The sequence below is a fragment of the Pinus tabuliformis genome, chromosome 5_2, assembly GCF_031772625.1.
Source record: "Pinus tabuliformis cultivar Carrire ecotype Pingquan chromosome 5_2, CPIR1, whole genome shotgun sequence".
Lineage (NCBI taxonomy): Eukaryota > Viridiplantae > Streptophyta > Pinopsida > Pinales > Pinaceae > Pinus > Pinus tabuliformis.
This window is the reverse complement of record NC_142306.1, coordinates 862,630,704-862,645,170: the sequence shown is the minus strand read 5'-3', so window position 1 is coordinate 862,645,170 and position 14,467 is coordinate 862,630,704.

Here is a 14,467-nt window from a genome sequence, read left to right as displayed (position 1 = left end):
ACAGGTGGATCCTAACAAAATTGCTCTCATCAAGAAGGTTCCACCTCCCCAAAAGGTAAGGGATGTTCGGAGTTTCTTAGGATTAGCGGGGTATTACAGGAGATTCATTAAAGACTTCAGCAAGCTAGCCTCACCATTGTTTGGTTTGTTGGCAAAAGATGTGGAGTTTAAATGGACTGACGATTGTCAGAGGGCTTTGAATGAATTAAAGGACAAGTTGGTGTCTGCCCCAATCTTGAGAGGTCCCAACTGGGCCCTACCTTTCCACATCCACACTGATGCCTCGAACAAAGCCATAGGGGCAGCCTTAGGACAAGTGGAACAAAAACTTCCGTATGCCATTTACTTTGTCAGCAAAAACTTGTCCAAAGCAGAACTGAATTACACTGTAACCGAGAAAGAATTCTTGGCTGTGGTCCATGCACTGAACAAGTTCCGACATTATATCACTGGCTATCAAACATTTGTACATACTGATCATGCTGCAATTAGATATTTAATGAATAAACCAGATGTGAATGCTTGTATTATTAGATGGTTACTTTTGTTGCAGCAATTTGATTTGACCATTGTTGACAAACCAGGTAAAGAAAATGTTGTTGCTGACTTTTTATCTAGATTGGATCTATCTCCAGATGAGGATGGAACAGTGGATGACCAGATGCCCGATGAACATTTGTTTGCTATCTCAGTACTCTCTCCATGGTTTGCTGATATAGCAAACTACCTTGTTTCAACACAGTTCCCTCCACACCTATCTTCAAGAGAGAAGAGCAGAATCATCAGAAAAAGTGCCTCATTCACTTGGATCGGGGGCAACCTGTTCAAGCTTGGCCCTGATTAGATCTTAAGGCGTTGTGTAAGGGAGGAGGAGGAAGTCTTTGATATCCTCCTCACCTGTCATGATGGGCCTTGTGGAGAACATTTTGCAACAAAGAGGACTACCTGCAAAATCCTGCAGGCAGGCTACTATTGGCCCACACTTCATCAAGATGTCAGAAGGTATATCAGCCAATGTGACCGATGCCAAAGAATGGGGAAACCGACTCAAAGGGATGAGATGCCTATCCAACCTCAAGTGACTCTTGAGCCATTTGAGAAGTGGGGTATGGACTTTTTGGGTCCAATCAACCCTGCTTCGAGGCAAAGGTCTTACATCATTGTGTGCACTGACTACCTGACAAAGTGGGCAGAAACTAAGGCAATCAAAGTAGCAACAGAAGAAAAGGTGGCTGAGTTCTTAAGGGAAAACATCTTCTACAAGTTTGGCTACCCAAGAGAGCTAGTCACCGATCAAGGAAAGCCAGTTCACATCCAACTTAATTGAAGACCTACTAGCTCATCACAAAATCAAGCATAGGACTTCCACCACCTATCATCCACAGGCAAATGGGCAAGTGGAAGTCACCAACAGAGCATTGGAAGGGATTTTGACTAAGGTGGTGAGCAGCAGTAGGAAAGATTGGGCAGATCGCCTGGTTGAGGCCACATGGGCTTACAACACCACCTGGAAGACCACAACCGGCTTCACACCTTATGAGCTGGTCTATGGGAAGAAAGCTTTGCTGTCCACTGAATTTGAATACAACACTTTGAGGATGGCAGCTCAGCTGGACCTAGATCTCAGCCATGCACAACAAGAAAGGTTATTGCAGCTGAATGGACTAAACGAGCACCGAATGCAGGCCCTCCTTCACTCAGAAGTGGTTCAACTTCAGAGAAAGGTGTGGCATGACCAACACCTCAATGACAAGCAATTCCAGCCAGGAGATTGGGCATTGTTGTATGACTCCAGGCACAAAGATTTCAAGGGGAAGCTGAGAACCAGATGGCTGGGACCATATGCAGTGGAAAAATGTCATGACAATGGATCTGTTCTTATTCGGAACATTGATGAGGAGTCCATCCCCATGCTTGTCAATGGGCATCGACTGGAGATCTACAGGAAACCTCTCTTAAGACAAGAGTTCATCAAAACTGTGGAGAAATCAGTGTTGGTCATAGAGAAGGGTTCTGCCTCTGCATTGGGCATACCCTGAAAGATCTAAATAAATAAATAAATAAATAAAGATCCTTGGGTGAAAACCTTTCTGAGGCTCCCAAGGCAGGTGGTAGGGGTGAAAACCTCATTGAGGCGCCCCTATTATCTTTCAAAAAAAAAAAAAGGAATTTGAAAAAGATCCTTGAGTGAAAACCTCTCTGAGGCGCTTAAGGCAGATGGCAAGGGTGAAAACCTCATTGAGGCGTCCCCGCTATCTTTCAAAAAAAAAAAAAAAAAAAAAAGAGAGAAAGAAAAGAGAAAAAAGAAAAAACAATAAGCAAAAAAGACAGGGACAACAAGTTTATAATGTGGAAATGCATGCAGGTTGCAGGTGTTCTATGAAGGAGAGGAGGTCTCTCAACTCAAAGTCAAGGATCCTTATCATGCTGCCAGGAGACCTCACCAGCACCTCCTCCAAGAATACTCATCTTCTCCAAGGTATGGGCACGATTTCATCACAGTTTAAGTCTTCTACAGGAAGATGCAGACTTTCTACAGGAAGGTGCAGACTTTCTACAAGAAGTTCTGTATTTCTACAGGAAACTTCCTGTAGAAGTTCAGGACGGCCCAGAATTCATTGTATGAGGAGATCTAACGACCAAGGTTCGGTATGGACGCATGCAAGCTACTATTTTCACCCTCACACACTGCTGTCACCTCCTTCTACCACCCCTGTCGACATGCAATAAAGATACCTGCACAATCAAGGCAGATCATTGAGATTCAAGAAAAAGCAATTTTTTTTTATGAAAAAAACGCTGAGATGCCATGCCATACCCATCCCAGCTATCTAAGAGCCCTGTGAGCGTGATCATGCGGCCACTGTCTTCATCGTGCAGCATGCACCCGAGGAGGAAAAACTGCTACAGGACATCCTGCAGGAGTCCCGTAGCAGTTAAGCCAACTAGAGTGTACACCATTCCATCGCCGCAACATGCAAGGATCACGCGGGCACATGCAGCCGAATCACTAGATTCATCATCAGCGGCCTGTGAAGAGGAACCTCCGGGCCTGTGCAATCACGCAGAAGGAAACAAAACTACTCATCGTCGTCCAGAAGCCTGAAGAATCGTGTCGCGGCCACACAGGTAAGTGCCTCGCCCTTTCTTCCGTCGAATTGCATGAATTTTACTTTGAAATGTTTGCGAAGTGTAAGGTGAATGGGTTGAGCGGTCGTATGGCCATTCGACTGGCCACGTCGACCAGTCAGTGGTCTAGTCGAGTGTTTAAACGGTGGTCGTGGCAAAAGGAACGGGCAGTGCACACGTGAGAGCCATCCAGTCGGGGAAAAACGAGTTTTAACAGAAATGACGGCGGCGGATCTGCGCGGAATGATGCGGAAGTAAGGGAACTCGCAGACGAATGATGGAGTGACGTCGTCCAACGGTCCGACAGGGACAACTCACCCCCGCGCCACGAATTCCGTCGAATTCAAATCTAATCGGCTAGATTGCCACCCCACGCATTTATCATTCACCGTTTGAAAGTCGAGTGAGCATCCGAATCCCTCTGCAGCTCGACACTCCAAGTCTTTGGCCGTTCGAACTCCTGTTAAGCAGCACAGAGAGTGCAGACCCACTGCAGTATCCTCCAGAATTCGTGCGCTGCTTCTACAGGAAAGCTGTTTCTACAGGAAATTGGGTTCCTCACGTCAAAAGGTGGCGGATTAAAAAGGTAAGCCTGAACCTTCCATGCAATTGGTTTCGAGGGTGGCAAAGTCGACGTTCTACAGTCTGGTCGATAAAAAAATTTGCAAGTATTGTCTGCAGTTGCATGAATTGTCGTCCTACAGGATGTGAGTTATAATTAAGCTGTGTTAAGGTCGTCGGGATATAAGTTTCGTGAATTGTATGCGTGGCAGAGGCGTAATTCTACGCTCTGTCCCAATAGGCCAATTTTCTTCCGCACCCACCACCTCCAGTTAACGCAGCAGTTTTTCACCATGCCGGGTGGGTTCATCAGAAGGGAACCAACCGACTCCACAAAGCTAAGGGAAAATCCTGAGGTGGTGGAGCTGTTCACGCAAGCACAATGGATGTCATTCTGCGATAAATTGCAGGGCTATGACGACGAGGTGGTAGAGGAGTTTTTGTAAGCTCTGAAGCCGAAATCCAAAACATTGGCCACCATCAACTTCAGGGGTTTGAGTCTCAGACTCACCCCACAATTTATCAGCCGAGTTAATGAGCTCCCAATGGGATTACCATGGGATAAAGAAGAAAGGAAATTGGGCCAACAGGCTAAGAAAGAATTCTTTCCACCAGAGGAGGAATTCTCAGAAGATAAAAACGGGGTTCGTAGAACCAGCTTACTGCCACTGTGGAGTGAAGTTAGCCTGCAGATTATGAAGTACATCACCTGCGAAGGTCGGTTTAGAATTGTATATGGGTACCATTTTCGGTTACTCACGGAATTAAGGCATCAGATGGACCTACCTGTAGAAAACAAACTAAGTATCCCCTACTTTCTACTACAGTCTCTGATTGAATGTGCCACCAAGTTGAAAGAGGGCACACCAGACCAGGTAGCCCACCATGGACTCATCAAACTCCTCATGGAGGATGTGCTCCACACATACAAGGTTCCTCTGTCATGGGAAGCCTTCAGAAATTTGACCAAGGATGGTGATATAAGGATGCTGACCGAAGAGCTCGGTTCATCTAGCAGTGAGGAGAAGGAGTCCGTGCCCGTAGGGAAGAAAGACAAAGGCCAGAAGACCACGACCACGGAGCAGAAGAAAGAGCAAAAGAAGAAACAAGAGAAAAAGGGTGCCAAAGAGAAGGATGACACACCCATGTTGACAGCCAGAGAGAGAAGATTGCAAAGCAGAGTGGACAAGGCTGAGAAGGTCCACATCAGCAAAAGTGCCTCGACAGCAGCCGCAACCAAGTCAAAAAGTAAAACACATGCAGCAAAACAAACTAAAGCGGTGACACCTGTTTCTACAGGAAAACCGAAACCGGCTTCTACAGGAAGCCCGAAATCAACTGAAAAAGGGTCTTCTACAGGAAGCCCGAAATCAACTGAAAAAGGGTCTTCTACAGGAAGCCCTGAGAAAAGAAAACCCAAGGAGAAGAAAGCTGACATTCTTGAAAGGGAGGCAGCAGCTGTGCTGGCCGCCCTCAGTACACCTCCTAAGCCAAAGGAGAAGAGAAAGAGGGAGACCCCTCTATATTTTAAAGCTTGAAGAAGTGTGAGAATAAAGATGGGCAAGCCACAGCCTCCGTCCAGCAGCCCAATCATTATCGAAGATGCGCCTACTTCGCCCAAGGAGAGGTCCCCCTCGAAGATATCAGTCACCTATGAGAGGGGGAGCCCGAAGAAAAATACTTGGAAGGATAGGTTGGACCAATTGGCCTTGAAAGCCCGGCTACAGGATGCTGAAGATGCTCTACAAGAAACCTTAGCCCGACTTAAGGAAACAGAGAGAATGGAAGGGGAAGCACCCTCATCACCACTGAGGGAGGGCGAAGTAGAGCCACCAAAAGAAGTGGAGAAAGAGCATATACCAGAGCCTAGCCCTCAGCCAAGTCTGAGTTCATATTACAACTTTTTAGAGGCTGGCAAAATTATACCTCAGAAATTCACTGTGCCACTGTTTTTTGCATTGGAGGAAGAAAGAGTCCATACACACACGTGGATGAAAATAGCCAAGTCAAAGGGTGTGGCGGACATAGGTCCCTTGTAGGAGCAGCTCAAGGAGGCCAGAAGTGAATTGGCCATGGCTAAACACGTGGCAAATTTCCAACGAGTGTTCCTACAGGAAGAAAACGAAAAGCTGAGATTGCAGCTACAGGAGCTGAGGACAGGAACAGGTACGTCCTCCGGGGACACCACAGCAGAGCAGCAAGGCAAAAAGGAACTGAACACCGGTCTTGGAGAGCCAACCACACATCTACAGGAAGCAGAGCAGCAAGCACAAATTGAGGTGCAAGCTCTCAGACAACAGTTGCAGCAGAAAGAGGCACAATTGGCCTGCATGGCCAGTTGGGCCATGGATGCTATGCAATGCAGACAACCGGCCAAATCCTATGGCCTATACTTGAAAGACCAATGGCTGCAATTTCAAATCAATACCTTGGCGCAAAGGGGTATTTCTCAGCTCCAAGACCCGCAACAATTCACTGAGTTATGTAGTACCAGCTCATCAGAGGATAAGGCCAAATTAGCGAAATTTTACCTCCATAATTTGGCCCTGCCTAATGTAGTTTCATGGGATCCCAATACGGCCTTGGGAGATATGCAATTAATGGCATTTGCCTCATGGTTGAACCATGAGGACAAAAGAGCAGCAGAAGCCAAAGCGGTCATGAACCGAGAGCTGAATGAGCCATTGCTAATTAGACCAGAACCAGGGGATCCAGTTGCACTAATCTCGGCACACCAACACTTGTCCACTGACCCTCAAGCTTCACTAAGATATATGGACCAGCAGGCCCAAGCCATAGCTCATTTTGAGGACATGGAGAGACTGTTAGGAGACAACGCTGTCCAAGCATGCACCCGCAGATGGAATACATTGGCCCACAGTCTGAAAATCCGAGAGTATCATACCCCAACTCGGATGAGGGAAGCTCTAGTACGGGTGGCCCTCTATAAGAAATCCATGCAAAACCTCTAGGCCAGCTGGATTGGCCTTAAGCTAAGCCCACCACTGCTGCTAGGATTGATGGAAGGCAGCACAGAGAAGGATGATAATGAACAGTGGGAAGAGGTGAACAGAAGGGCTGGGTTCCATATCAGCAAGGAGGACACTACTACAGAGGCTTGGGATGTAAGGGTGGCAGTAAAGGCAATGAAGGATGAAGAGCTGGACTAGTTGCTCAAGGATGAGCAAATATTTTAGCTGGGGGGTGATGATGAGCCCCAAATTTGGTAACATTTTGGGCTCATTTGGCCTACTTACCCTTGCTCAACCCTTCATTTTTTATCACTTATGCATCATTTCTTAGTATATTCATGTTATTTGTAGGAAGGAGGGCAGTCACTATTCCTAGGTGGCTAATACATGTTTATTTCAGGTTTTTTGACATTAAATGGAGCAAAACCACGCAGATGGAGGCAAGGAGACAGCCAAGGTGGCATTGCGGTTTTGTAGGAAGGTTGTCCACAACCTTGAATGACCTTCCTCGTGATCTCCACCCCAACTCCGAGCTCCAACAGCTATCACCACCGAGCTAGAAGGCAGCCAACGGATTCTAAGGGAACAACAGTTTACTTTTAGTTGGACAGCCAAGCCCCACTAATTTAGGAGGCCAGCTTGGCCCTCATAATGTATAAATATTGAGGCTGTAGCCTTCGATGGGAACTTTTGAAACTTTGTTGTTCATTCTAGCCTACGAGCTGATAGCTCTGTTTTGCTTTTTGTAAGCCATTTTTGGCATGTTATCAGACTTTTGACTATTATCTCTTAATGAATAAGCAGACAGATTTGAGGCAGCTCTGAGTTCTTAAAGGAGCTTAAGCTCTCAGGGTTGGGCCCAACCTGAGAGCCTAAGGCTTCCTTCCTTTGTACTGTTACTTGTCTTTCCTTTCAGCATTTCATTTCTTTGCCTTTACATGCACTTGGAAACACAGTTTGCTGATTCGAATTTCTTGATGTGATTAAGTAGGTTAGTTTTATGGATAAAGTGCTTTCAGTAGTTTAGATTAGAGTAAGGGGATTAGAATTCATCAGAGTTCCAAGAAAAGGTTGATTGCACACTTACTTCCACCTCTGTTTAGAGATTGGGAGTGCAGACCGTGCCAACCACCAAAAAAACACAGTTTACATGTTCATGCAAGCTTTAACGTAATATTTCCGTTTGTAGAAGTGTCCATGCATTTAGATCTTGAGCAATAATTCGTTGTTTCAGCACCTTGCACGATTTTCCCTTAAAAACGACATTGTTGTTCTATGATCTTATAAAAGCAGTTAGAATAGATTGATGAATTCTCGGTTTTGTGCAAGAAACGGGTGATTTGTTTCATTTACACTGCGCAGCACCACTCTATCATTCCCTTATCCTCCTGAGCCGCGCCTAAACCATCTACTTACCTCCCAGTTCGATCATTTGCCTCCCAACTCTTCTATCATCCACGTTGTTTTATCTTTTCGGCCTTCCATTGCCTCTAACCTCCTCTAGATCAACCAGCTTTACACACTCCCTCTCCATCTCATCTCTCTGTCCATAAGCCATCACAAGCTCCCCTCCTACATCTCTATCCACCCACACAGCTCATTCACTCATCCATCACCCAAAAATCCTATTGCAGAACATCCTGTAGAAGTTAGCAGACTTCCTGTAGAAATCCTGAACTTCCTGTAGAATCCCCTGCAGACATCATGTAGAAGCTTGCAAACACGGTTGCCAGGCATCTGAACTTTGTGAACTTCTATGGAATGATGCTAGGGATCCCTTAGACCCTCTCTGAGCTTTCCTAACCTTTTCCAAGCCTTCCTCCCCTTGATCTACCCCTGCACAGTCAAGACCTAGTAAGAAGCACAGTCATAATAACTCCAACAACTTGAGCAAAAATACAAAAACATGTTCTCTTCAGATGAAAGTAGTTTAAACACATGCATCTCATCCCAATAGAAGTAATGGCATCACTTTTATAAGGTGCATTCCCACCATTGCATCATAAGGATTAAGCTGGTAAAATTAGGGTTTACTAGGGTTTCCATGTTTTGTTGGCTTTCAGTTCATTCTTGCAAAGTAGGTTAATTCCCTTTGAGATAGTTTTCGTTCATCACTTAAAAAGCTTCTTCTAAGAACATATAGAAGTTGGCTTGAGCCCTAGTGGACTTGTGCCAGCTGACCAAGTGACAGCTGCGACAAGAGCTAGTACTTGTGCATACAGCACCGTCGCTTCCAAGTTTGTTACGAACTACCGGGTTGATAAAATTAGAGAAGGAAGCTCCAGGAGTTGTAGCATTATTGCTACAATACTGGAGCCCACCACTTATTAATCCCAGATTCAACATCTTCCAAATAAAATATATCCTCCTTAGTAGGAGTGTTTACAATGGTGCCCATGGTGTTTGGAGAGTCATACAACTTCTTAAGATAGTTCTCCGAATTTTCTAAGGGTATATAATGATTATATTTAGTTTTACGAACAAGCACATTCTGCTAAAAATGTATGGGTGCAACTTTAGAAAGGTGAAGATGTTCTTGTCTCTTATTAATATACAACCTCTTCTTCCTCTTGATGAGAGCTTTGGATATACTTATATTTCGAAGTTGAATGATTTCATTAGGAGCATCTCTGATCTCTTTCCTGGAAATTTTATAATCTTTGTCATACCAAGGATTGGAAGTTCTATTATTCTGCTTATACGATGTCTCATTAGAGAACTTGCTAATGGTAGTGGAAAGGGTAGTAGTAAAATGGTAATAAATTTGATCAATGTTGCTATTATAAGCCAGGGAGCCTAAATCCATTTTTAAATCCCTTAAGAAAAGGTTGGCCTTACTTCTATCAAAGCGTAAGTGTCTTTTTTTTTCACTGGTCTCTTGCATGTGGGTGGTGTGCATAACAAGATTAAGGGATAAAGATAGGGATTTGTGGTTAGAGTTAGGCTTGAACCTGTTAAGCATCTCAAAGTTTGTAATACGATTGAGCACAAGGGTACCAAAAATTGCATAATCCACGACACTGCTATCCAACCCATGGAAACAGGTTATCTGACCAGAGAGAGGCCACTTTTTAATACCGTTACAGATGATTAGGTCCTAGGAACTACAAATTTTAAGGAGCTTGGTGTTGAATAAGTTCTCGATTATGTCTTCAAAGTTTCTCTTGAATCTATTATCTAAGTTGTTATCTTGATCGAGCCACAAGAGGTCAGGGTTAGAGTTGCTACTTAATATAATAGCTTGGTTAGTAGCATTTCTAACATTACAGTCCCTAAGGAAAATAATATTACGTTCATTCCTTAGGTTGTAGATGTCTTTTTCTAAGGTATTGAATGGACAATTCTTATCCAAGTTGTTTTTCTTATAGGATGTAGATTTGATAGGAGCGAAATAACAGATTGCAAGAAAGATCCTATTAGTGGTAGAATCATAGATCTCGATCCAAATGTATTGATTGAAGGGGTCGATTTTATGAATTCAGATGTGAGAGGAAACAATGTTCCTTATATAGCAGGCTATACCACCAAAACCCCTCTGAGAGGATTTCTTATTCCAAGCTAACCAAAGAGTGAAACTGTCAAGGTGAGGGACCCTAGATTCGTCATGCTCCCAAGTTTCAACTAAAATAATAAGATCAATATGGTAAAAAAAGATAATAAATAAAAATTGGAAGAACGATGAAAGTCTATTCCAAAATGATGTCCAACAATATTTTCATTTTCTTGAACTAAATTTATTTTTTTAAATTTTTTCCATTATTTAAATTTATTTGTAATTTGAGATTTAGTCAATCAAATTTAAATTTGATAAAACTTTAAATTTTATGAAATTAAAATAATAATAATAAAAAGTTAAATTAAATTAAATTATTTTTTATGTTTTTTGAAATTAACTTTTATTTAAATTTATTCTTCTCTAATCCAATAATTTAATATTCTTCTCGATATGTTAATATAACTAATTAGCCCTTACCTCTATCATATTAATTTCAACTTGATCAAATCATTATTCTGTGTTTTCTTTAACTTTCTTAACCTATCTAAGTTTAATTATTTTTTCCTTCTCTCATCCAATAATAATATTTAATTATTTTTTTTTCTTCTCTCATCCAATAATAATATGTTATATAAATAAGTTAATCTTGTCTCTATATTAATAATTCAGTAATAATTCAATTTGACCATAATATATTCTACTTCTAATATTTCATTTTTGACTATTAACTATTTTATTTCTAATTTTTGACTTTTTACCAATTACTATTATCTATCTATTAATTTAATATTTAGTTAATTTGACATAACTTAGATGAATTATTTAATTTTATTTCATTATTTAATCTTTGCATCCAATCAAACAAATTATTAATTTATTATCATTTGACCAATATTTTAATTTTTTATCTCTTAGCTAGTTTTTTATTAAATTATTATTTTAATTTTACTAATTAATTTTACATAGTTTAATTTAATTTAATTTAATGTTCACATTTTCTTCATACCCCTTAACAGTCATATTCTTTCTCTATTTATTCATGGTCTAGCACTCTTTGTATCATTATCAAGCTTTATCTCCTTGAAGATGGGTGAAGTATTGGCCCGAAAGGTCAAATATCTCAATATTCCACTAGAAACTCTCAGCATCAACATATGCAAAAATATACTTCAATTCAAAATAACTTGATTATTAAAATAAAACCAACCTAGATCCATCTTAACTCCGGATCTATCAAGCATCTAGAGGGATCAAATCTCTTGAGGTACAAACCTCTTTTAGAGTGAAAAGAAATTTGATCCCTCTAGGCACTTGGTAGATCTGGAGTTAAGATGGATCTAAGCTAACAAATTATTCCATGTGTGGTTTCTTTTAATTGAGAATATTCTATCTTTGATTTTGTGAGATGTGAGACAAATTCAACAAATATGTAGGAGCTAATTGAGTTGCTAGCAACCATAGTATCATACACTCATGGTATTGTCTCGTGGTATTCTCATAAAGTTTATTTTTTTTAGGAGTGAACTAGAAGTGAGTGAAATGTAATAGATTTATTGTTATTGTAACCAACTTAGATGCATCTTTAAGTTTAGATCTAAAAAGCACGTAGAGGGATTAAATTTGTTTTCACTCTAAAAGAGGTTTGCATCTCAAGAGATTTAATCCATCTTGGAGCTTGGTAGATCGAGATTTAAGATGGATCTACTGGTTTAATTATAATTATAATTATTAATTTGATGTTATTTTCTTTTATTTTCTTAATTTAATTTATTTTTTTATTTTATTTTTACCTAGTTAAAATGTTAAAATTTATATCCATGTCATACTATGTTGGAGAGGGTCTCTTGGCCCAATAAAATCTCTAATCCCTTTCCTCATGGCTTTTCCAAGTAAATTACGTGTCCAATGTATTATTTAATTTGTTTTCAATTTATTTTTCTATGTTGTCTTTTGATACCAATTGCTAGGATCATGAAACTGAGAGACGTTGTGGTGTCTAAAGGCATCATTTCTTTCTTGGGATGCAATGGCCATGAGGGAAATTTAACTAAATTCTTTTTTCTCTTGAATAGGCTATATTCTACATGAATACCATGACTTTTCATGAAAAAGGTGCCCGAAAAAATATTGATAACTTGACCAAGTTAAGTTTACTTGATCCACTCTAACAAATTTCTTATAATTAAGAATACATTGTTTTTCTTTCCCTTTTCTTTTATATATACATGGGTTTATAATATTGTTAAAAAAGTTGTGATTTAAGTTAAATGAATTATTCTCATGGTCAAGTTGGGGTTATCATATTAGGAAGAAATAATAATAATAATCCATAAGCTACCTATTTTAAATAACACATATAGTTAATAACTAGCTCAACCATATAAATTAATGGCGTAGTCTAACTAATAGACGAAATGATCCTTTCTCCGAATACCCTTTCTGATTAAATTTTTTTAGAATTTGGTAGGGATTTTCAAAAATCATAAGTTTAAGTTGTTTAATCTGCAAAGACTACGTGCTACGGGGTTTTTTACGGTGTTGAATCTATTTAATAAAGAATAAAAAATAACAACCTTACTAAAAATTGTATTGTTGGGCCAAAATGTCATTTGTCTATAGTTAGATTATGCATATATTAAATTTCATGTAAATATCTATAGAAATCAATCCTTTATAAGCATTAAAACACTCGCTTCATCATACATCTCTAATTGCTAAAATTGAAAAATTCATAAATATTAATTAAATGGTAATTTTATTTAATATTATTATTATTATTATTATTTGTTTAAAGTCGACATTATATTACTTCAAAAATGGAGTACAATTAGCATTCCTTGGTGATCGATGTTGCCCCGCAGGGAAACCAATCCATGAACACCAATTTAGAGTCTTTAAGTTACATATGTTGTGTTTTACCAGAGTATCTTTCAAGACCAAAGACAAGACTGAGCCTAGTTTTTGCAAAATTACAAAATTTCCATGACAATGGATTTCAAACACAATAATTGCAAATACTAAGAAATACATTTCAATCCTAGTTGACAGAGAGATAATTGAGAAATCTAAGGAGCTTTCCAAAGGATGGAAGACCGTTCATAGACTAGAGGCCACGACTAGTTGGGCGAGGGTTGTCCATCGATAGAGGGTCGACGCCACCCACATTGCGAAGACTCCACAACGCGGTCACGTACTCTACATTGACACCGCATTGACCCCACGACCCCATCCATGCTTTGATATATCCATAATCTATGACCCCAGATCTACTTTGACACTTCCATGACCCCATGACCCTAGCAATGCTCCAAGCCATGATTTGAACCTAGCTATGCGAGGACCGATGGCCATGCTACAACCACGAGCCCGATTGCAGACATCGAACATGAGCCATGATATGAACCTGTGCCTCAAGCATAGACCCTTCTCAATTTGACTAACTTGCCACCCCATGACACGATTACAAAAATTCACCTCAGAGAGAACAACATGGCACGAACGGTGGTTAACTAGAAGAGGGAATCTCCTCAACGTTGTCTCAATTTTAATATGCATAGAGTGCCCAGGCGTAACCATGGTGTCGGGCTTGAGTTCTCAGAAGATGGCCCAAATATTATGACTGAGACATAACAAATTTGTCGAATTGTGAGTACACCTGACATCGACTAGAGACACTGGATGTGGAAATATAGTCTCAGTGTAGGGTCTCTCTCCCATGGAGACCTCAGGAATTCTACTGGCCTTTGTGAACCCCATGACCAATGGAAAACTAACACAATTCTCCAGATGGGAGAGAAAAGAAATATGCCAAGCATTGGCGCTGAACATATTTCCAGAGAATGGCCACTATCACCAACATGTTTGCAAATACAAACCATTTCCTTAACAAACATAGTTTCTTCGCTAAGATCCATGCAGATGGTGCCTTATAAAGCATTCCCACGTGCGCCAACATCAAACCTTCACGAATTGATCTGAGTGGAGCTAATAAGATAGTGATAACTTCCCATGATGAATGAGATATTGATGTGCACGTTGATTGGAGTGAAGAGAGATTGCGACCTAAGTGAATTAATACCAGTGTACGCTAGGGTTGGGGATGACGCATGTCTATCCAACTGGTGTCATGTTCTTCCTGAATCAATCTTCTCATTGAAGTTTCCCTTCATTTGCACTCGCGGTGGGGGAATAATTATTATTGTTAACAAAATATTAATATATAAATTAAATATATATGTTTAAAAAAAAACATGAAACAAGATTCTTAACATGGAGATTTAGCCCGACTTTATTATGACAACTCTTAATT